The 23,794-nt window shown below is 44.8% G+C and overlaps 1 long non-coding RNA gene across 1 annotated transcript; it reads right to left on the bottom strand.

The window, feature by feature from the left end:
- Window positions 1-19,525: 19,525 nt before the first annotated feature.
- On the bottom strand, window positions 19,526-20,678 carry LOC108494005. Its single transcript, XR_001873698.1, has 3 exons — window positions 20,571-20,678; window positions 20,285-20,432; window positions 19,526-19,644 (listed from the first exon to the last, which is right to left on the bottom strand). It is a non-coding gene; the product is annotated as an uncharacterized LOC108494005 (long non-coding RNA).
- Between the last annotated feature and the right edge of the window lie 3,116 nt (window positions 20,679-23,794).

Here is a 23,794-nt window from a genome sequence, read left to right as displayed (position 1 = left end):
AATAATGTAACAGCATTCAACAAATTCCTAGCAAGCACAACTAAAAAAAAAAGAAAAAAAAGTGCCTTGTTTAGCTTTGTCCTTTGCAAAGTGAAAAATATGATTGTTTTGCTCCATGGGAGGAACAGCAGAATCAGCTTTAAAATCGACAGCAGATTTGGCCAGATGCCACAGCCCTTTTGGCCTCAGCTTCCTTCCAATACTCATCTCCCTGCCAATTTGGAGTGCTCAGGACACAGCTACACACCTGATGATATGCTGAGTAATGGCCTTGGCTTGCAGCTATCTGGTCCATGCAGCAGGGAAGTGGGAGGGTGGCCATTTATCAGAGGCATTCATCTGAGCAGTCATGGCTTCCACATGGCCACAGCTTCTTGGCGTGAGGGCCAGTGCTGCATCACACCAGAAGAGGTGCAACTTTTGGTACCTAAAGGATGTGTGGTGGTCTTCAGGGTTCAGCAGATAACTGGTTGCAGATAAACAAGCTTACAAATCGGTGGCTCTACCAGCATCACGCAACTTCAAAGTAAAGTAAAATAGACACGGCATTTAAAAGTTCAGTGATTTCATACTGTAGGGATGGTGTTTGGAGGTCATGCTGGTGTTCATCCTTATGCATCTGACCTTGGTATAGGTGCTTGCATCGCTGCAAGCTCCTGATCTCCTATGCTCCTATGCCACTATCAATGGCTTTCTTCCCCTGTCATGTTAGGGATCCTGCTGCAATATTGAGTCTCTTAGGCATCCCCTCCCAAAGCACATGCAGCATGAGGGTCGCTTCAGCCTGAATGCCAGCTGATGTGCCCAGGCTCCCAGCACCCAGCCCACCTCTTGCTGGTGTTCTGCAAACCCTCATCTTCTCGTACCTGCCTCTTGCTCCATCCTCACTGATGCACTGCAGCACTGTTGTGAAGCAGCACCCTCAACGCCATTTTTTCATCCATGGGGAAAGGATTTCTTTAGAAGAGACATGGGAAAGTCAAGAACACTGCACTGCAGCAGCAGGTGAGAGGCGAGAAGGGCCCTTGCCCAAAGACAGAAACTTTAGGAGCATGTCCTGGTATCTATATGGTAATTTGTATCAGAGCGCTGACAAGAGGAGCTTTCAGCACCGCAGCTTGGGTGACAATATTTCTTTCCTCACTGTTCCTGTCTTGACATCAGCAAGAGAGTAGGGGCTCCACAAGGGTATTGTAAGATAGAAAAGACAATTAAAAGAACTTAGAAATGGGAAAGGACATGTCATAAAAGTCATTATTAAGCCTTCCCTTCAGTCCCTCCACATTTTTCATGGGGATAAATGTTCCCTCTGCAAAAAGAAATTTGGAAAATTTCCACCTATTCTACTGGCTGCATCCATGAGAGTATTTCTGCCTCTGGCAATCAATTCTGCTCAAGTCTCACTGTGCCGATGAGACATATGGCTCCAACGTATGGCTCCAGTATCTTTCTTGAGCAAGGGCTGGTGTGAGCAATACAGCAGGAGGTGCTACAAATAGGCAGAAAGTATTGCAAAAATACGGAGTGGGAAGAGTGTGCTGTTGCATCTGAAACCTGTGCTTGCTACATCTAACGCAAACAATCCTCTGCTTCCAAAATTGCACAAAGCCGGCAGCTAAAATAACTGCTTTTTGACCTTTTTATCTTCTCCCATCTCTCTGAGCCTTGCCATTCTCCTTTTGCTGTCCCCAGCCACCTGCCTTTGTCATTAGCAATAATCAACAGCAATAAATAGGAGGCATTTCATTGCTGAGGAAGCAGCCTGAGATATTTTGGGCCAAGCCATCCGGGCTGCAGCTCACAGATCCCCCTGGCCAGTGGGAAAAGACACAGCTAAAGTCACCTTGCTGCCTATTCTGGAGCTACAAGGTCTGCTGAGAGCAATATGCCTGTATGCAGCAGCTGAGAGGGTCTGGGATGTCCCAGCTGGAAGCTGACTGGGTTGGAGAGAAGTTACCCCCCAGCAGTGGCTTCTGGAACAGCAAAGAGAAGGATTAAAAAAACAGGGGCAGCATGGCTGGAAGAAAAACCTAAGTACAGAGCAGCTCTGGTGGGACTAGTGGAAGGAAAGAGAGAAGATTTCCACTGTAGGACAGACAGAGGTCTGTGCAGGTCCCTGTGGGACTTGCAGAAGATGCAACCTCCTGTTGGGCATCAGGGGCTGAAACAACGTGACCAAAAGGAGATCCCAGATTGGTGGGGAGGATGGATCACCAGGGCAGTGGGATGGAGGTGCTCTTTTAGGTGCCTAGCTCTACAGGAGCTATCTGCAGAGGTACTTTTAAGGCGCTGGGTCTCACATGCTTCAGTCACGTTTTAAAAATAGGACAGAAGGCCTCTACATCACTTAGGTATTTTGGAAAATTTTACTCAGCCTCTCTGCAGCTCCTGTCAATCCTTCTCAGTGTGGTGCCGAGATGCATTCATGGCATGTACACAAATAGCACGCTTCCTTGGCCCCTCTCAGGCACGGCTGGAGACACCTCGAAGGACTTGATAGTCTGGCTTGATGATCTTAAAGGTCTTTTCCAACCTTAACGATTCTATGATTCTGTGACTTCCTCAGCTGTCCTTCACACCTCAGCAAGAAGGGTTCGGTGTGTACGATGCCTCTGGCTCTCCTGGCAGCAGCCTCCCCCTGTCCCTGTGGTGTCAAACAAGACACCAAAAAGCCTGAATGCCACAGTATCAGAACAAAGGACATCTCAGCAAGGAGGTGCTTTTACCTCCAGGGCAGAAGTGATGTTTTGGTGCAACCTCCTCCTCATTTCCAGAGACTTTCTCACCATGGTGGGTGCCGACTCAACACAAAGCCTCCGAGGTCTTTGTTGCACTCCAGATGACAGCACATGACATTGTGTGGGTCCCTTTGTCTGCCCTGCAGTCACTGCTGGACAAGAATATCAAGAGACAAGCAGATCAGGGTGAGAACAGTGCCTGGTATGCTACCAATTGAAGGAGTTAGGAGTGAGGAAGTATGTTTCCTATTTGGGCTTTTTCAGATTGGAAAACTCTGTAAAGTTCAGCTCAGACAGTCCTATCAAGATTGTAGGGACTGTGTGTTCCCAGTTTTGGCAGGGTCGTGAATGATGCATGAGTAACAGCGTCCCTTAATTAGTGTAATATGCTGCATCAGGTTAGAAAGCACTCTCTAGTTTTGTTTTTCCTCTGCATGTGTGTGTGTATTTCTCTCTAAAGGAGAAGGAAAAGAACTGAAAATATTGCAGTTGTGTTTTTGTTGGTTGGGGCACCAATGAACCCTGTACCGATTGGGCTGGTTATGAATCACTGGAGAGCCATATCCACACCAAACAGTTCTGCAGCCAACCTGATGTCTGCTTGGCAGCTGTACAGAGCAAAAGTTCCTTAATTATAGGTTTTTTGTTGTCTGAATCTTATTGGAATAAAAACAAAAAAAACAGCTATCTTTGAATTTATAATATTGTGTGCACCTGTGTATGTACACATGCATTACACTAATCCACACACGGTTTGCTTTGACTCTTGGGACGAAGGAGAAAGCTCCATCACTGATTTTATTTTCCTTTGTCTTTCTGACTCCCTTTCTTTCTTCCTCTGGATGTTTTTCTTTGGGGTGTTTGCAACATGCCCATCATATTCCAGCCATCAGGAATGATGTTTTCATTACTGTGGCCACAAAGGACATTGCCTGCCCTCCCACCCTTCCTGCCATGACACATTCCCCCAGAGCTGTTGTACCCAGGAGCTGCTCTGCCAGTCCCCTCTCTGCCCATTCTTCAGGGAGGGACTCTTCACCCACATGCCACCAGCACCTGTCCTCTGCCCCAAGCATCTTTCCCGCTCCCACGCCAAAAGAAGCACTGACACCCACCCTGAAACCCTGGGCTTAGCCCCTTCTCCTCTTCCTCATGCTTTTTCCAGAACGGAATGCCTCGAAATCTCCCTCCTTTTTCTCCTTTCCTCCAGGGCTTGCTGGAGACACCGGAAAGGTGCCACTGGATGATGCCAAACCTCAGCTTTGGTCAGCGGCACCACCACTGCTTTTTCCCACAGGACCCTCTTGGCAAGGGGGAAATCACTGGTGTCAAAGGTCGTGGAGCAGAGCAACACTGGGATCTCGGACCGGTGCGGTAAGAGAAAGCTCTCTCCCACTGGGTAACCCGGCAGCAACTGCTATTTCAGTAAACATATCATTTTGTGCTCAGTAAACACACATTCCAGAGGAATGCTCTCATTGTTTTTTTGCTCTGTAATGCATTAATGAAGAAATAAAGTTTAGGTTGTGTAATGGTGACAGCTTGAAGTCATTTTGCCTAGTGTTATTTCTCAGCAAAGGCTCAGCTCTCCCTGGAACGGGAGAAAGAAAAGACAACCAGATTTCCCTTCAAACTCACCAACATGTGCAAAAAAAATCAAAAACCAGCAGCAATTAACTCCTGTCCACATGCCCCAATAAAACTACATCTCTCCCTCACTTCGAACTTTGTCACGTATGGGGCTGTTTATGGAGGAGACAATACAAAGTGGGTTTATACAAGGCTCTTGTTTTAATTTTTGTTTTATATCCACTGGAACCCTCAAGTAGTGAATTCATTTCCTGATATAGTAAACATTTCTGATGGCCAGGATTCTTTCTCTTTTCCCAAATGAACACAAAGCCCTGGTCTAACTCACCAGCAGTGCAGTCTATACAAACAGACCCATCAGCTAAATTTTCAAAGAATGCATCTTAAGCACACAGCTAGGAAAATAAACAAACAGAAACGCCTTCGTGAGGGCCGGCAGACCCTCCCACAAGCAGGAAGCTTTTCTCCCTCAGATTTGCTTGAGCCCTCCACTGCATGTGGAAAAACTATCAGCTTTTCCCCACACTCCAGCAAATAATCTTATTCTCGTAGTTGCACACCAATGGCTGCTGGCTCACTGCTACATGATCTACTCAGTCTCTCTGATTTGTGACCCTATTTGCACTATGCAAATGTCTTCTGACAGCTCTCTTTTCCTGTCATTAAAACAAACAATGGCCCCTATAACCAAAAAGGAAATCAGTAACAGGCGAAAGCTGTTCTCTCTTTTTCTTTGCCTTTTTTTTTTTTCCTCTCTCTTTTTTTTTTTTTCTGGATCAGGGGCTAACTGTTAGCAATTATCCTAAAATATTCACAAACCTTTTCTTCTCCCAAATTGTTTTACTCATCCTGGTGGACAGCCCAACATGTCTAATACAATTGCACTTCTAGAAAACCTAAAACTTAAAAAAAATCCCAACACCCCCCCCCAAACAAACAAACAAACAAACAAACAAAAAAAACAACAAAAAACAAACCAATGATCAACCAGCTAAAAAACATCTCCTATCCTTTTTTGGATTTATGTATCTCTCTATTCATACACATATAGACAAAAAGAATTGTATTATATTACTGATTTGAAGAGCTTTTAAAATAGATCCTAATCTATGAAGTAATGAGAAATAAGAAGGTATTTATGGCTGGGGGAGAAGTGCACAGGGAGGAAGACATCTTTCCCTTCAGTCATCTCTCTACTCTCCAGAGCATCTACCCTGTCCTACACTATACACCCAACCCAAAGAAGTGCACTGTTGATGGCCAGTGGCAGGTAGGGGACACCTAATTACACCTACACCCCTCCCAGTACACAGATGCTCTGCTTTTTGTTTCAGTGGGAAAAGGGCTGCATTCAGAGACTTCAGCATACTTAGACACTCTTGGGATTTGTTTCTTTGTCTTTTAAATAATACGATATACATAATCCTAAACTGGGTCAGTTTCCCACCCCATCACACAAGCTTTGTGCCTGTTTGGCTCAGCTGAAGTCAATGGTGCTAATGTTGACATAAAATCATGGTGACCAAGTGGGAAATTAGTCCACTTGATTGTCTTTTGCAAAAATTTTCTAAATGGTCTTAATGGTTTTGTTTGTGGTACGTGTTGCTCACTCCTGATTGTACTTCTGCCAAGTTGTACTTTTAACTGTAAACACTGGCCTCTCAGAAAATGTGAAGTAGAGCAAACCAGAAAAGATGTTCAAAATAATGCTACAACCTAATTTAATTTATCCCTTGGTAATTGTGTTTGTAGATAATGAACAACGCAAACAAAACAGAACCCAAGCCTTTCCAGCCATTGCAATTGCTTTCACATGTGGACACATTGGTTGCAGCCAGCATACGGTTAGGACTCTGACTGCATCAGGAGAAGTGTTTGGAAGCTGTAGGGTTTCGAGGTGACACCTGCCTTGGGTCCCTGCTTGTAGATGCCACCTATTGAACATTAGCCCATCTGCTCACCTTGGTGAGCCCACCCAATCTGCTCTCCTGTCGTTATTCCTTTCCTGTAAACCCCATCCTTAATTCTTCAAGTATCAATCGATCCACTACACATGTCGATCTCGGCAGAAATATAGCAGAGTGACTGCTTGCCAAAATCCATTAACCATGCAACTGTAGTCCTGTCTCCTGGCCCTGTTCCAGTAAGCTATTTACATGCTAGCCTGATTTTAATCTCATGGACTGCTCCAAGTAAATCCTATTGAATTTAGGCCTCTGTTTGCAAATGCTACAGGAACTTTACAGATTTGTTTGACATGCCATTATTACGTGAATGGTTTCTCTGGCCATTTCTCAGTCTTTGGGTTGCTTGTAAACAATGCAACCTGACTGCAGTTCAACTATTTGTTAGTTGCCTTTGTTTTTTTAATTTTCACTTGTGCTCTTCTTAGTGAGTTTATGCATGTGTCCCTGTTTACCTCCGTCATGTGGCAGAGCTTCTCCATTTGGAGTTGAAGAGGTTGGAACCCACAAGCAGCTCTCAAAACCAGTTATGCAAACCCCTCACTGCACGGATTTGCACGAGTGTTTGTCTGACGGTTCAAATTTACACAAGTATCTGCAACATGTCCCCATCCTCTGAATATTTCAGCAAGTGTCGTTGTACCTGCCTGATCTCTTGCCAGAGGCAATCACTAGGAGAATCGCTGTCAGTGCCAAAACAAACTCATGGTTTTTATTTGAGGGAGGATTTGTAAATAGTATTTTTCTAGCATTCATCCAGTTCTAAGTGGAACTCCCTGTGTGATGAATGCTGTTTACAGTGCAGCTTTGTTGTGAAACAGGGAAAAAAGGCAATTTCTTGTACTTACTGGCAGCATGCCAATATGGTGGAGGAAGATACATCTCCTCCTGCTGTCACTCCATTTCTTGCCCCATTTCTTGCTCTGCTTTGCGCGAAAAGCCCACACAGATACATAGGATTTTCATGCTCTGATAGTGGCAAATTTTAAGGAAGATGAATGGGGAAGTGGCTCTTCCTGGGCCAGCAATAAAGCTGCAGGGACATGAGGGCCCCAGGAGTGGGCCAGGACCTGGTGCAGTACAGAAGGAAGGCGGGCCAGAGAGTCAGAAGCCCCATCTCTACCACTTTGTGTCTCCAAGTAATTGTGGATTCTCCCACACACCCCAAGAAACCCACACTTCTCAATGATGAAATCACACTTTTCTCCCACTAGGAAAGCTTTTTTCTTTCTGCTTTTTCCCATTTTTACTGTGTTTAGAGTGAAAGGGAATTCTCTTTGCAGATGGAGCGTAGGAATGGGAGCGTTGTGGTGTCTCTGCAAATGCCACATAGCCCTTCTGAAAGCCTGCACCTTCAACCATTCAAGACCTGCCATTTTTGTTTCCATACCATCCCCAGGGAGGAGGAAGAAACATATGGAAGCTACTGGTGCCTTCAGGGTGGTTTGGGAAGTTGGAGGATGCGGAGGATTATACAGGAATGCAAGCTCAACACCACGGAAATTCAAGAGGAACTCTGGCAGTGTGAATGGCATCACCCCAGATTTCTGAGACTTTCAGGAGCTGCTACTTGAAGGTCCTATCTTTGACATAGCCCCAAGGTCTGATCACTCCCCCTCCTCCTTCCATCAACACTCATGTCTTAAATGAGAGCTAGGTGCAAGCATCTGCTGCTCCACAGAGTCCATTGGTTCCCAGGCTGGAAAGTAGCTGCCGGCTTTAGACACACTTTAACCCTCTTTTTCCATTTGAGGTATGTCCTCCCTTCACTTACACTTCTTTATGGGTTTTTTTGTTTGTTTGTTTGTTTGTTGTTGTTTTTTTAATTCCCATATTTAAAGCTGATGACTTTGCTTGCTACATTAGCCATTCACCTGTTTCTGTGATTGAGGAATGGCTTAAACACTCTTTTGACATAGTCCCTTGAAAATGGGTTGCTTGGCTGCGGTCAATGAACATAGCGTGGGAAAAATGCATTAATACTTTCACCGGTAACACTGAGGATGGTTATAAATAAACTCTTCATTACAGTATTTATATATTATTACATCATATAGCCACTTAAAACAGAAAGCAATTGGAGGTGCTGAATAATGTAAGGATAATCGTCTCTACATTAGTTCCACTGTCATTGGCATTATGTATTTCTTGGTGATATTGCCATGTTCACTGCTTCACCCAGTGTTGCGTGACATTGGTGGTGACGTTAGAGTATCAACGGGCCCTCTGCAAATGACATACAGTACTTTGCACGACACATGTAGCTTGGTATTATATAATAAAGGTGCTTCACTGGAGAATTTTGACAGTGCATGATCTTTTTCTGACTATTTCATTCCATTTTTCGAAGATTTTCTTTAAAACAGCCATCTAAACATGCCCATGGTGCAAGGCTCCAGCACCCTCATGCATGGAGAAGGAAGATTTGAGTCACAGTGGCCAACCATGCATCTTAGGAATCACCCAATGTTGTGCTGATGAGGCATGTTGGGTCCCAGGTGTCTCCTGCCCACTCTGATGCCTTCTCCAGCCAGAGACATAGCCAACAGAAATGGTGAGGGCAGAAAACCTGAGATGCTCAGAGCCTGGCAAGAAGAAATTTCAGTGGTGGTACTCAAACTCATGTCATTTGAATCCAGTTGGGCATACAGAGGACTTCCTCCCAGAACAAATCAGATTACTTCAAAGTGTTATTAAATTATTCAGAAACATCATAATTCGAGGGGTTTTGGTGGGTTTTTTGTTGTTGTTTTGTTTTTGTTTTTGTTTTTACTGTTGTTGCTGCTGCTCTTCATACTTTATCGGAGGAGTGGGGTGGCTGGATACATCGTGTGGCTGTGCTTAGACCATGTCTGAGTAAGCTTACTTGCTGACTGCAGATTTCAGTTTCCTCAGTTTTGACATGCTTCCCCTTAAGGAAGTCCAACAAAACAAACCCCCTTTCTCTTTACTTCAGTGCTTCACTGCTGGTTTTCGTGGCAGGGATGCTCATCTCAATTACACTGTGGTCAGCAGTGTTCAGTGCCTCATTGATTGTCACTTGTCAAACGAGCTCCTGTGTGGCATAGAAGACCAAGTTCAGAGGAGGATCTCCTCCACCACGGTGCTTGGAAGGGGCTGCTCCCAAAAGAAGTCATTTCAGATGTTGAGAAATCGCATCTCTGAACCTTGTCCTCACATGACATATGACCAATTTCTGCACAAAGATCTGCAGTCGACTTTTATTACAGCTCTGATTTAGCTGCTTCTTTGATTTATCGCAACAATGCACATTCAATATCTTTCCTCTGATCTGGGGGCCAGAAATATAACTCTACTCATATGTTTGTATTCTCAGGACTTTGGATTTCACAGATTCAGAAACTCATTCATAGATTCACAGGATTTAAGGCCAGAAGGAACCATGAGAACATCTGGTATGACTTCCTATATTTCAAAGCCGTTCAGTTGCATCCAATTAGCCCAGTACCGAGCCCAGTAGCTTTGCTGGATCATCCAGAAAAACATCTAGCTCCGGACATACAAAGATATGGAAATGTGAACACATCAGAAATTGGAGACTTATACCTTACTTGATTTTGAAGGTGATATTAATTAAAAAATGTGCCTCATTTCTAATCCACTTTTTCACATTTAGTCATCAGTTTTACACTTTTCTCCACTTCATAACTGAGCAGCATTGCCTGGTATGCTACATTCTTCAAACTTTGGAGCTTGGGGTTTTTTTTTAACCCTGGCAACTGGAAAAAAAAGCTGATATATCAGAAGTATTTGTGAGTCAACTTTACTGCAGTTTCAGTTATTTGAAAACTTTTTGCACTATTGATTGCATTATTATTTGTTCTTAAATAATACAGAGAAAATGCACTTGGGATACTTAAAAAAATATTTTTCAAAATACTTCCATTTAGAAAAATGAACAGAAATTGAACTTCTTGATGCAAAAACAGACTGATGTTTCTTGCTGAAACAAGGGCTGTGACCAACCTTGCCAAAGGACTTTTGAACATCTCACCTATCTCCCTGCACAGATGTGTTGTATGTTATTAATCTCTCCCCATTCCTTTTTGATATAGAGATGGAGATAGATCTGTGTTTCACACTATCAAGACATATTTTCCAGCTTTGAAATCATTTGTGCAGTCTCACTCTACACCCTTTCTATTTTTCAGTAGCTATACCTTTTGCTGGGACTCCTGATCCTGAAGATCATGGCTGTATTTTGTCCTTCTGGCAATTTGTCAAGGACATACATTTCTCACCATTGCAAATCTACACCAGAAGCTCCTAAGTTTTACTTAGTATTATCCTTCCTTACTCTTTTTGAGTGGGCAGAAATTTTAATGATACACAAATGGCCTTCTAAAAGAGGTCATTTCAATTTCATTTTCAGAACTCTATGACTTTCTGCCCTCCATTCAAATGTCTTCGGTTTTCATTAATTTTAGTGTACTCAGTAAATAGCAGTGGAAGAGCTGGGAAGAATCAGATACTTATCTCACATGGATTTCTCCATCTTTTGTAGTACATGAAATTTTAAAAAGCTGCTGTTTGGGCTAAGGAATGCAATAACTGAACACGGACAGGGAGAAATGCCAGTGATGTCAATGGCAGGAATGTGGGGACCACCTAGCCACAGTGTTGCTAATACTTGTAGTTTTTACCTCTGGGCCTGAAGAGCTGCGTCATCTGTCTCGCTGGAAGTCATGCTCTGAACTTGTTTTGGAGAGCTGGTGGGTGATTGTAAAGACTTACAGCTAAGGAATGTGGCTTTGTCTCATACAGTGCTGTTTGAAAGCATCCAGGCTGGGGTTCTTGGTCTCCCAGGAGCCACAGAGTGTGGAAGAGGAAGAAAATCATTAATATTGATAGTGCCAGCCTTGGAGGAGCACCCCAGGGTTCCATCTGTGAGCACAACCCCAGCATGCAAAGCGTGGAGCAGACAAGAACACTGTCCCTTTGCTCAAGGACAACCATGAGCCAGACGTACCTGAACGCTGCAGGTGTGGCCAGTTACTCCCTGTTCGTAGGCAATTCTGGAGATGAGCTATCGCTGGACCCTTCTGCAGGGTCATTTCAGCAACTGATGGTATCCAAAAGGCTCTAAAAATTGAGTCTTTGCCTGAGAAAACATGCTGGTAGGAAGAGAGCCCTTGGTCAGAGGCAGACTGCCTGCTTGTAAAGAAGTAGAAGAATGTAAATTCTGTGGCAAAACCTGTCATTTCTGGAAAATTCTGACTTCCTTCTTTCTGGGCTTTTTGTACTGATCCATCATTTACGAAATAGTTATGCATCCCATGCGACTGATATATGATCCCCACATGGCTTGTACCAGTTTTACTGGCAAGGAGCTGTGGTACAAAAGAAAATTAGTGGAGCTGAAGGACTGAGCCACAGGGGAATTCTCTGGTAAAGGAAGGAGTTACTCTGCTTTCCTCTGGCCACACTTACACTCTTCCAGTCTCGCAACAGCCATGGTAGATAATAGCCAAGCTGAGCAGAGCTGCGACCTGCTCCTGTGGATCTCCAAATGTCAAAAGCATTTTGGTGTGGGTGGGCAGGCTCAGTCTCTTCTTCATAAAAAAACCCCAAAACCCACAAAAAACAAAACAACTACAAAAAAACTACTGCTGTGAGGGAGCCAAAGGTGATTTTGCTCTTCTTCTTGGCCCTCTTGCTGCTTCTGTGGGAATCCAGCAGTATTGTTTCCAGAAGGCTCAGTCTCTGTCACCCAAGTATTTGGCATGTTTGGGGACACCCTTACTACTTCCCTTTCCTCCCCTGCAGAAGAGTCCAACTCAGCTTTGACCGCAAAGCCCAGGAGGCCTTGGAGTTTGTCTGAAACAAAGGAAAAAGATTGCGAAAGGCAGTGGTGTCAAATAATGCTTCCATTTAGTAGGAATTTTGCTCCCCTTGCATTCCCAGGCAGCACCTGCTGTGTGAGGCTCTTGGCCAGCTCCTCTGAGCCTCTGTGGTAAAACAAACAAAAACAGCAGGGAAAAAAATTCCTCTTTATAACGCCTGTTATCCTCAGGCTACCTTCCAACACTGCCTCGCCTCCCCATGTCGACTGTACTCTCCAGGGAAACAGGCTACTACGGGGCCAGAAAGCCTTGTGCAAATGGGCAGTTGAGCAACGGAGGAAGAGACCCTGTCTTATTGAAAACAAGACTGTTTTCCTCCTCTTCCTTCATCTCTAAATGCAGAAGGGTCTTTATTGATGTTCCTGCCAAAAAAAAAAAAAAAAAAAAAAAAGAAAAAAATTGTCATGTTGTTACTTCCATAGCAAAAGCAATCAGAAATTATCCTGCATTAGTGGAAAATAGGGTTGGTTATCCACTGTTGCTTCTCACATCTTAGCATTTCAGGGTAGTTCTGCAGCTGTTTTCTGTTTTGGAGCATGGTGGAACTGGCTGTGCTGGAGGTTATTCATGTTTATCTGGTGTTTGGACCAAATGGCCCACCTGCCTTTTACCTGCTCAGCCTACAGCTCTGCCACACCATCAGTGTTGCTGGTGGGGACTTGTGCAACCTTCAGGAACCAGAATAACCTCTTACAGAGGTTTAACAACACCTTTCTCTCCTCACACTCCCCCTGCTATCCCTGCCTGCTCTGCACTTTCTCAACTGAGGAAGGAAAAAGACTTTTAGGACCTTGGTTTTGATCCTACCTTTAGGCAACATCTTCCAGATAGCTTTCACTAGGCTAAATAGCCCTGTGTCTGATATGGACAGAGATTCAGAGGCTGTGATCCCCTGGCCTGACCTTCTTAGCACAGGCTATCAAATAACCACTGGCATCCAAAGCAGATGCAATGTGCCCATAACCCATGCTTTCTTCACCCACGCTGCCTTGATTTCACCTCAGACAGAGCTCCAAGTTAAGTGTTCTCGGTAAACTTTGGGTCTACTCTTTAGATAGTCTCCCTTCCTTCTCTCTTAATGCATACCTGATTGAGGGCAAAGAGAAAGCAAAGACGCAGAAAGATGAAGGTATGCACTGAGAAAATCCAGACTTTGTCAAACTGATAGGAGAACTGCACTAGACCTTCCACTCTCCTCATCAGAGCTTTCCCAAGGTGTGGGCCAACACCCATGCACAGCCCACCAGGGATCACGTTCAGGACAGACAGCTCGGCTCCTTGTTAGGTTGGAAGCAGCGTTTTATCTCAGTGTGCCTGACAAGATGTCTCTGCACCCTTCAAAAGAAAAATGCTCTCCAAATGGCTCCCATTCCTTCTCTAGACTCCTATTCTGTGTTTGATGTCCTGTGTGTATGTCCTTTTTTTCAAAGGCGCTACTAAAACCACCACAGAAGAGACTGAAATGCCACCTGGAGACTCTCCATAGCCTAAGAGTGAGGTTTTGCTTTACTGCCTGAAAGACTCTGCCTCAGGAGAGAGCTTCTGTTTCTGAACTTAGTACTGGCACTTACTGTGTGAGACACCACTCTTTTATTGCCCAAATCTAGAAGTGCTAATGACAGAGCCTCTCTGATGCAGTTATTCTCCACCAAGTTATTAGACAGTTCTTCTGACCAAGTGCAGGTGTTCACTTTAGGATGATACAAAACACTCTACAAACTTCTCTGTGTTGACTAGACCACCCATGAATATAACAGGAGTTTGGCTGCCCAGCTCATTTGTGAGCTGGAGGCTGCTGTACTGAAGCAGGATGAGTAGAGCGTGCCTGATGTCAGGTCCCTCACTTCTGGGCTTGAATCGTAGTGAAAATTTCTTCAAAGCCAGCACCAAACTGCAATCCTAAATTTTATACTTGGTAAGAACATCAGGAAGCGATGGTGAATGCCTGTGTAAATCCAGAATCGAACATTTGCCTGAAGCCATTGTCTATCAATGCCTTGACATTATTCCTGTGATATTTTGCTGGTACTACTTGCTCACATCTTGAAAGTCTCCTGCCTTGTAGCACAACCCTAGTAATTTTGGTGCACGTTGCATTGTTGACTTAGGAGTTTTAAACATCACTTCAATTTCTGTAGCAAAAATCTTAACACTAGCATTAACACTGAAATTACCACAAGTGCCACTGCCGCAGAAAGTCCCAAGCTACCTGCCGTAGTCCACTGCCCATGCTCACAGAGGCAAACATCCTGTCCTTAGCACATGTCCTCCAGCACAGGGATCTTCACTAAACAGCCATCCTTGTTTGTGATTCCTTCTTCTTACCCCCCTTGCTCCCTCTATACCCCTAAAACCAGGCACAGCACATTGGCTTTCCTCAGTGACTTTGCGATTTCAAGCTAGAGTCGCATTTAAGCAGCCAGAATGGTGCAAGGAGCCCGTATAATTACTGCTGGGATTGTGCTGCATAGGGCCCGTGTAACAAACTCGCCTCAAATAACCCAGCTTGAATGTCAGAGTCCGTGCTGTATTGTGTTTCACATTCTGGCTGTGGGAGCACTTCCCCAGCAGGAATCAGGGTAACAAATCCCTTACTCTCACAGGAGGGCCCCATAAAATGAATGATTCTGGATCTCACGCTCTTGAGGAGGTCTCAGTTACTCCAGCAGTTGCTGCTCATAAGGGGAGCGACCATAGGGGACAGAGGGAGGGAAGGGTGGTTTGGCAAGCTTTGGTGTATCATCACCCCAGTGTTAGAGTGGGAAGGAGCATCAGGGCTCTCCTCTCCCCTCCAATCTATACTTTTGCATAGATGTTAAATTAAAAAGAAGTCAAAAAACAGAGAGTAGATAAACCCTGAGGCTGAGATTGAATCAAATGTATCTGCTTGAAATCCGGCATGCCTGCTGGTGGCAAGAGGCTCCTATTTCCTCTCAGTTTAGACTTCCCTGTGAGCAGCACCCATGTCAGTATATTTATGGGGTAGCATAAAATGAGGCGTTTGCTCTCTGTGCACCAGGGCCAAAACCCTCCGGTCCCTCCTAGAGTAGCTTATGGCATCCCCTCCGCCAAGTCCTGTGGCTCAGCAGCCAACACAGCTGCCTCTCCATCCATGTCCGAAACCTGAACTCCCCCACTTCTCCTTGGGAGACAGAGATTGTTCCCTGAACTATCTCCAGTCTCTTGTTATCTTGCTTTCCTTGTCAGCCAGTGAACTGTGAAGCGACAGCGGAGAGAAAAATGAACTCTAACCTCATTTTCCCCCCCTACAATTAGCCAGAACTGTGCCTTTTATTTTTTTTCCTCCCCACTTTTTAAATGATTAATAAGACAACTTGGTCCTTAGCTTCTGCAGTGAGGCGAGTGTGCTGACAAAGCACTGCGATGTCTCTTCCAGGTCACCCGGCAGCAAGCCACGTCTTTATGAAAACATAAAATTTGGAGGGACTATTTGAGGAATTTGTAGACTGAGACACAGGAATTTTGCCCTTCAGACCCTGGCAACTGCATTCTGCAGTGGTCTCTGAGGCCCAGCGACTGCCATGGAAAGGAGTAGCTGCTTAACAGCAACCTGCAAGCTCTGAAAAACAGATTTTTTTCCCCCTTCTTTTATTATGTTGCTTTGAAATATTCAGCCATTGCCCTTTGCCTGTTTCATGCGGTGACAGCCTCAGGGCATGCTGCAAGCTGGATCCAGTGGCAAAACACAGATCTGTAAACACCCTCAATGGCAACACACAAGGGGATCCTCACTCCTGCTCGCCCTTCACTTGAGCATTGCTCTTTCATGTGTGCTCATCTGTCTCCTGGGTTTCCAAAGCTCCTACTGCAGTGGGGAGTAGGGAATTTAGGCCAGGTGGAGTCTATTCGCTTAAATCGTCCGTGTCTTTGTTATGCCACCTGTTGCATTTGGAGACAGAAAAAGCCCCTGTGCACTCCCAGGCATTGACAAGGCTGGAAGAACTCGCACCACAGGGATGCTCCTGCAGGGTGGGCAGGCAGGGAAAAGGACCTTCACCAGCACAGGCATAAAAGGGCAAAGCACTGGAGAACAGTACTGGGGTGAACAATTCTGGATTGGCTTCTGGCTGATGGATTAACATCTCGTTTGGCTTACAGAAGGTAGTGCCTGCACTTCAGTCCTGTTAATTGGAGAGCATCACTTAAGGAGCTGCTTTTCACAGTACTCCCAGTAGACTCCTCTGTATCACTGGGGCTTGAGAAAGCCAATGACAGGCCAATCCATGCAATACTTTTAAGACATTTTAAAAGCAAACAAGTGTACCAGTGGAGTTGATCAAGCTGCAGGCTGCTGCCGAAAGGGTAGCAGGGTTAGAGCTTTTTTCAAAGCAGCCTTGGCACATTAGAGAAACAACTTGCTCCTAGCTACAGCTGTGGAGTGGCCTGTAGTGTAAACGATGTGATTCTTGCCATCTCATGGTATCCTTGTGTTCCAGTTGTGGGGTAGTTAGCCAGAAGAGGAGGGCATGCTGCTGGCTGAGGGACAGCAGTGGCACTGCCGGGGGGACTGTGAGAAGAGTAGAAGCCAGTGACTGAGCATGGAGTCTCCTCCAGAGCCATGAATGCAATGTCAAATCCTTCATTACACCTCTTGATACCATCCATATGGTTAAATGGATTTCAAAGCTGCAGCACTTGCCTGAAAGAAGCATATTCTGAAATCAAGGCTCTCGTGGTTTCACCCAAAGACAATCTGCCCCATAGGCTTTTGGTGGCCTTGGTTTCATCTGTTCCATCCCTGACAAGGTCTGCATTAGCCCCTGCAGCCTCTCTTAACCTTTCTGCCCTTGACTCTGACCAGCTTCAAAGTGGAGCATTTCCCTGCTCTTTCCAGGAGGCCTCCCCGGCTCTTTCAATCTTTCTCGGAAGAGCTGTTATCTGTCCAGATGTTTGCGAGGGGGAGGACTCCAAGAGGAGCCTTCTTCATTACCTCCAACAAACATCCCCTATTTCTGGCAGATCCTTCCCACTCCTCCCACTGTGCAGCTGGGACAGGGAGAAGATGTCAAAATTTATGGGGCTGGTAGATATCGCCTTCGGTGTGGCCATGGAAAAGGAACAAAACAACAGTTGTTGCCCCTGGACAAGCTCTCTGATCTGCCAGAGATGTCCTGCTAGTTCATGTATGACATTTAATAATTAAAAACTCCCATACAATTGTTTAGCAAATGCTAGTTTTTAGTCGTCATTATGAACTTTTTTACCTCCCAGGAGCAAGTCCAGTTGGGCTCCCATCATGCTACGCAATCTTCAAGCAGTCAGGGAGGCTGAATTCCTTTCTCTAGGAGTTGACAGTCCAAATAAACAAGGCAGACAAAGGAGAGGAGGGGAAACAGAAGCTCAGAGGAGGTGAAGTGAGTTGTCCGAGGTCACACAGCAGGTCAGTGCCAAAGCTGGGAGCAGAACCCATACTGCCAGCTCTTGCTCTCATGTCCTATCTCCCAGGGGAAGACTGGGCCAAAATAATTTATGAGGCAAAGAACTTCTATCACATTCCTCCCGGCACCATGAAGTTCTTCAGCTTGTGCAAATAAAGCACAGCCAGATAAAGAAGCAACTGGGCACCAGTTATATTTTGGTTTGCTAGGTCTCTGTTTCTTCATATGTTTCTTCATGTTATAAAAATTCTTTACCAGCTAAAGTGATCATCTGAATAGAAGTATCAGAGTCAAGGAAGAACATTGCTTTGGAGTGTTGATCTGCAGATCTGGATAGTGAAAATCAAGGTTGGATGGTACCTGTGGGAAGAAAGATGCTGACTTCCAGCCTGTAATCCAGCGTGGCTTGGAGATGAGATCCTCTCCTGCCGCACAGTGGCACTGACACTGTGGTGGAAGTGCCAACAAACAATCTGGGCAGCTGCAGGGAGAGAGAAGGGAGAAAGAGCAGTGAGCTGAGATGAGGTAAGGAAACAGCCATGCTCCATCATGATTTTTCTATGAAGGAAGATAAAGAAGCTGATGAGGCTCCAATGAGGCATCTTCTGTGAGTGCAACCATGCAATGGACCATCTTGATCTGGTTTCAGAGCATGATGGAGGTGATGTGGCTGCTGCTTGTGGAGAGATGGTAATCTTGAGACTCACCGTATCTCCCCTGAGAAGTAGGAAAAACCAGCAAGGAAGCTAAGCAGCACCCTTAAGGACTCACCTCTTTTTTGTCTGAGACAGAGCTGTGGAATCTGGTGCTCTCTCAATCCCACTGGAGGCATCACTGCTTTCAGGTTCCATAATTGATCTTTCATCTCTTTCTCAGGAAACAGAGGGTCCTGCTGTATATAGAGTCCATCCAGGTGCATGTACTTCACCATCAAAATGGTATCTGCCAGCTCTCTCTTTACTCCTTTAGGTGACAACTCTGGCTGGTTTGTTCTTATGCTCTTATGGTAGGGACGGAGGGAGGGAGGGCTGGAGTCTGGACTAGGACATCTGACATGCATAGGAGAGGCTGTCAAGCTCAGATTCAAGCCCTGAAGTTCCTGTCTTCCCTGTGCTATGAAGCAATAATCTTGAAATTAAACTGCCCTTTTACCCCAGCAGTGTCATCCTATAGTGAACACAATTCTGAGAAGCACTGTGGCATCACAAGCTTGGGAAGCTGGAGAAGTGACTATTCTTGTTTTTGTAGTTGATTAAATGATCTTTCATTAACAGACGTTAAACGTAAGAATGTTCACCGCCACTTCCCTCTTCCTCCTCGGTTAATTTTCTTGCAGTGTAAGGAGGGCCTTATTTCAAAGGCAGGGTTAGGTAGGTGGAAGCTGCTCAAGCCATCCTGGCTGGCTGAAATGTCACTGGCTGAAATGTCACTGGCTGAAATGTCACTGGCTGACTTTTTTAATTGTATGCAAAAGGGTCATTATCTCCTGCATAATGTTTTGTTGCTCACATGCTTGAATGATGTAAGGACATGTGTCACCCATGTACTGGATGATTCTGATGCCCTCATAACTCCCTCGGCTATTCCAGGCTGAGGCAATTTTCAGGGCTAGACGAGGACCACAGCAGCATCTGCAGGAGGATATGGTAGTGGATCAGCACTGGAATAGGAAAGACAGCCCAAGAGACATACTGGATGTCTTTGCATGGAAGAGCAGATAAAAGAGCAAGAAGTAAAAACAAAACAAAACACAAAAAAAAGGAATCATAAAGCCATTTAAGTAGCACGGCAGCTTAAAAATTCACTCCCAGAAAGTCTCAGTGTTGTCCCTGAGGTCAAGTTATTGAGTGCCGTATCTTATTGAGGGGCTATCACAAGTGTCCAACATCACCTCACCTCTGGCAAAGCTCTTCACAAAACCTCTGCGTGCTGCCAAATACAGGCAGTGAAAACTGGCAGGATCTGCTCTTTCTGTCCTACATCAGGCTTTGCAATGGTGTCATCAGTGTGGACACCCAATGAAAAATGCTGTACCTTATCAGCTGCTGGGCTGACATCTGCTCGAATCTTGCCCAAATGTTTTTTTGGCCTGTAAATGATAAGAGTTAACCAGAATCAGAAAGACCGGTTTCATCAGGGTCAGAAAATAGTGCAAGACAGAATTCCTCGAGGTATTTTGTTGCCTCTACCTCCAGGCAAAACCCAAAGACAGCAGAGAAACGTGAAAGTTGAAAAAAACATTGACTGAACTTTTCAAACTTGGAAGGGTCAAGTATAGTTTGGTTCAAGTCTCAGGTGCAGGTTAAGTATGGGTCTTGATCTACTGGAGGAGGTTCATCCCTTGTTCAAACATAATATCATGGCCACTGGGCAGGAGAGACAGTAAGGAAATGGACTCAGTTTAAAACTTATTGATCATCTGATTGCAACAGGAAATATATGTGGTTTAGCAAATCTGTCACTCTCAGCAGTTTCAGTTCTGTAAAGAGCTGAGACATGAGTGGTTGAGCAGGGACATGAGTTACCTGCCCACAACCCTGTGACCAGGTAAAGCCCCCATGACTCCAGCTGTGCTCTGCATGGGCAGCCATGGGGCACACAGCCCTGCAAGGCCATGAGGCCAGCACAGCTTCAACCTCTCCCATGCAAGAAAGGCAGGAGTCTAAGCCCTAAGGTCTAAGGCTGCTGTGAGATTAGAGGTGTACTAGAAGGACTCCATAGTGACCCACCTGCCATGCCAACAAATCCTCAACTCAATCTTCTGTGCTGCCAACAGTTTTTTGTGCGACTTTGTGCAAGTTAGTCAGGTCTCATTATTTTAAGAAGTCATCAGGACACCATGGAGATAAAAAAGCAGAAAACTGAGGCTCTGTGATGCTGTGGAGATGAGGGAAAGATATCACATAAGTACAAATACACATTCACCTGTCTCAAGACAAGGTTAAGGACTCTGCTTATTCACGAACTTCTGAATTCAAATAAATGTCCCGTAACAGGAAAGCAAATGACACTTACAGGTAACCTGAGCTGCTGTTCAACTGGGTCTCTTGCAGAACACAAGCAGGTCTTCGGTGTTGGTTTCCCTCCATTCTTCACTCTCCCTCCCACTTGAAAGAGTTTGAATTGGCAAGAAAGAGTAAACAATGACACAGATAGTGTTTAACCATTAATAAGGGTGGACAATGGTTAGGGAAGTAGCTAAGGACCCTCGTTATAGCTAATCAGCTGTCTTCTTGTCTCTGTCTTATTGAGTTTGGGTTTTTTTTCTTTTTGCAAGCTGGCCCTGGTTAAAGTCTTTTCAGGAGTTAATGAGCTAGAGGAGAGTCATCTTCCCCACAGGCATGTTTCAAGCCTATGGTTTTTGAAGGTTTTCTTGGCCATTATGTGCACGAGCATGGCTGTGGTCAGGGTTGTAAATGCTGGCTCTCTGCTAAAGGGCTGCACAGCTTGGTACAACCGTGCCTCTTCTCTCAGCAGGGTCTCAAGGAAGAGCCTGCCTTAGATCTAGGCCAAAACAACCGGTGTTTGGGCAAAGGCACTGTCTGATCCTACACAACACCAGCTTCAGCTGTCAACAGAAAGATATCTCAGGGCTACTGTAAGGTACATCCAGCTGCCACAGCTGAACTCAGTTGAGGGCTGTTGGGGACACAGGCATGTTGTAGCCTTACCTCCAATCCTTTACCTTCACCTGGATCAGTCCCTCTGGGGAATAGGACTCAGAATACCCACAGCAGAGCAATGGCTGATCCTTTGGCTGCCTGGCCATGGCCGCACAGGCAGGAGGACAGCCAGCAAAACTGCTCACAGCAAAACCATCCCTGGGACTTCCCTCATTTCTCAAAGAAACTTGTTCAGAAGTATTCCAGGGTTTATACAGTAACACTCAGCACCAAAACCTGGACTTATTCTTCAGCCACCTGTTTAGGAACCTCAGCCTGTTAGTAAAAGAAAAATAAATAAGGTACTCTGAGGTGTTTTTGAATTGCATGAGAGTTGATAGTTGCTACATAACAACAAGAGAAGAGAGATTTTTGAATGAATTGATTTTTTTAAAAAAAAAAGGAAATTAAAAAAAAGTGCCACAATAGCTAACATTTGTCAAAGAGAAGGGATAGGGGGAGAGAGGCTGGCAACTCTTTTTGGGTTGGCACTAGAAATTAGCATTTTGGGGAGGGGTCAAATTTGTGGAGAGAGAAGTGACTTTAACCAGCTGGAGTCTACTGCCTCTCTGCCTCTTGAGTAACAAGCATGCAGCTTTGAAGACTGATAAAAACAAGTTTTCACTGAAGTCAGCACTCCCAAGCTCATGCAAAGATAAAAGAGGGAACTTCAGGCCAGTTTTTGCTTCTTCTACCAGCAAGGCCACCAGCTGAATCCTGACCTCAGCATGTTTTTGGTAGGTATAGTTTAAAAGCAGGAAGGACAAGCCTAGGAATATGAATGCACCAAGAGTCACCTGAATCCTTAGATATGAACTGAAGCTCATAATCAGCCATTTCAGAAATTCCAGCAGAGTTCAGAGCTCTGACATGGTCCATATAGTTTAGAAACTTAAACAAACATCTTGATTTCTGAATTGCATAGAAGACTGGAAGCAGCCTCACTTCCTGCTCAGATACCCATGTGAGACTTGTATTATTGCCAGGTAGAGAAAAAAAACTACCCTGATTTAACCTATAAGCAGTGTGCAACGTGGGAAAGGAAGGAGTCATTCAAAGGACACGTATCTGGGAGGTGAGGCAGTTTTGATGAGGTCCCCTGTATTGATTCTGATCTGCCACGAGGGATGTTTCAGGTACTGGCCAAAACGTTTTGCAATGAGAATTGATTTCCAAATTTTTGAAAATTTTGTTCCCAGCTTTTCTGTGAGCCACAAATCTACTCTTACGCTTGTCAGTGTTGCTGCACATGGTTGTTTCCCAGTGAAGTGACGGAACTTGTGAAGTTGTGCATAAAACGCAGAGAGTCTGATAGGAATAATCCCAAATTGGTCTCAGAAAGAAGAAGAGTAAGCAAGCCATACTACACTGATGGACTGGTAGTCTTGTTTTCTCAGAGCCTCACACAAAACACTTAAGATACCTGCAAAACTAGGAGAGAACACTCAGAGGATTTATTAATACAGAAAACAGTTTCAAGGTGTACTCCCTCACTACCACCCCAAAATATGATTGTATTTTAAAAACATCACTAGGGAGACAGTCTTTATGCCTTGTGTAAAATCTAGCATTTCCGAAGTGCATCTGAAAACATGTCTTTTTTTTTGTCTCACACAGGTCTCAGCCTGCTAATCAGCTGGATATTAAGATGAGAAGAGCTGTAGCTCTGATCCAGTTTGTGCATGCATTGCTACAAACCACAGCGTGAGGGCAAAGAGTCTTGATGCATGGTGAATAGCCAATAGACTAAGTGGGAAAGTGTTTCCCAATCATGTGGAAATTTCCAGAATATCAGAACTGGGTTTTTTTCTCTTTTCTGAATGGGGGCAGAGCCAGAACTTCGAAAATTTTATCAAAATTTTAGTTACTATGAATATATACAGAGAAGATCAGTGGCAACAAAACTTTTCAGTATTTGCCTTTCTCAACTTTTTTTACTCCATGTTCACTATATTCATAATACTGTTACTGAATCTAAAATATTTCTGTGCAGGATTCCCTGCTGAAACTACTGACAAGAGACAAGAGGTTATTTGCATCTGCTGATATTGAAACAATTTTTTTTTCCACAGATACTTTTGCTTTGGAGGAAGTGGTATTTTCAAGTTAAAAAACTGAAACTCTTTCTAAGGAAAACTCCTGACCACACTGAAGAATGAGATCAAACAAGAGCCCTGTATCTTGCACACTGAATTAGTCTGCTAAAGTTTGCTTCAACATACTCTCCTGGGCAGGAGTAGCTCAAATTGGCTGTAGAGGAGCCACTCACTGCATCTTATCACCATCCCTGTGACTTATCTCAGGGAACTGGGACCCATTTATCTGCCAGAGCAGAGAGGTTTTGTGCTGCAGAGGGGAAGGCACATGCAAAACAGAAGGCATATGCCAGCACCTTCAGATGTGGCTCTGTGTGCACCTAGCAGGGCTGTGCCACAGCTTTGCCATGCATTGGATCTGCCCCTCAGCAGACCTTCTGGCTTCCTGGCAAGTCTTTGCAGGTGCCTCCCTCTCTACACCAGTGTGCCCAGGGAGACTTCCACTTGCTCCCTCCATTGGCTGTCCTTTGAAACATGGAGA

Source organism: Lepidothrix coronata, unplaced genomic scaffold (assembly GCF_001604755.1).
Source record: "Lepidothrix coronata isolate B3197 unplaced genomic scaffold, Lepidothrix_coronata-1.0 Scaffold1, whole genome shotgun sequence".
NCBI classification, from domain to species: domain Eukaryota; kingdom Metazoa; phylum Chordata; class Aves; order Passeriformes; family Pipridae; genus Lepidothrix; species Lepidothrix coronata.
This window is presented reverse-complemented; position numbering and strand designations above follow the sequence as displayed.